Source organism: Ceratotherium simum, chromosome 4 (assembly GCF_057802395.1).
Source record: "Ceratotherium simum simum isolate JZ-2026a chromosome 4, ASM5780239v1, whole genome shotgun sequence".
In the NCBI taxonomy this organism is placed as follows: domain Eukaryota; kingdom Metazoa; phylum Chordata; class Mammalia; order Perissodactyla; family Rhinocerotidae; genus Ceratotherium; species Ceratotherium simum.
The window spans coordinates 22948510-22949716 of NC_141903.1; positions in this window are offsets into that span (position 1 = coordinate 22948510).

Below are 1207 nucleotides of genomic sequence, written 5' to 3' on the forward strand. Positions count from 1 at the left end.
AGTGCAGAGTGGGAGAGGCAGAGAAGAAATGACTGATGGGGAGGCAGGACCAATGAGGTCAACAGGGGATGGAGGGATTCTGTACTGAGAAAGGACTTCTACATCTTTCAGAACCATCCTATGGAAGCATGAACTAAGACAGAGACCACCTGGCTGTCTTTGGGAAATTATACAGGCACACAGCATATCCCTCGCAGTATCCTCCTGGTCCTCACCTGACTGGAAGAAAGAGGCATTCAGCAAGGGCTTATAAATCCCAACAATTTCCCAAGTCTGTTACAATTTCTGTGCATCTCAGCCCAACAAGAAAGCTACCTATATTCACATGACAGGGAAGGGGAAGGAGGGAGACTTAACAGAACTGGGACAAATGAGACACAGCAGCCTTTGCCTTCTGTCCTGCCATGTCCCCTCCTGTCTTTTCCCAGTGTGCTCCTGGCATCCTGTGATCCTGGATATCCATTCATGTTCGTGAAGACTCCTGGCTCTCATTAATTGTGGTACTTGTGTCCCCCCCACTACCACACATACACTTATACACATACACATACCCCTCCAGCATCACTAGATCAGTAGGCAAATACCTAGCATCTTTAGGAGGTTATTACTCAATGGCTCTATCATAAATAAGGAAATGAATGCTCTATAGTTAACAATCCTAATCCTGGATGTTTAAATGGGAGCCCAGAACACCCCCAACACTGATAGCCTCTGTATTAGTGTCCTAGGGCTGCCATAACAAATTACCACAAACTGGGTGGCTTAAAACAATATAAACTTGTTGTCTCACAGTTCTGGAGTCTAGAAGTCCAAAATCAAGGTGTTGGCAGGGTCCTGCTCCCTCCGAAGGCTCTAGGAAAGAATCCTTCTTTGCCTCTTTTGGCTTCCGGTGGTTGCTAGCAACCCTTGACATTCCTTGGTTTGTGGCAGCATCACTCCAATCTCTGCCTGTCGTCACATGGCCTTCTCCCTGTGTGTCTATGTACAAATGTCCCTCTTCTTATAAGAACACCAGTCATTGGATTAGGGTCCACCATAATCCGGTATGACCTCAGCTTAACTTGATTACATCTGCAAAGAGCATATTTCCAAATAAGGTCACGTTCACAGGTACTGGGGGTTAAGCCTTGAACATATCTTTTGGGGTAACACAATTCAACTCACCACACCCTCTAATAAGGACCAAATCAGAGGCCTGTGGCATGTT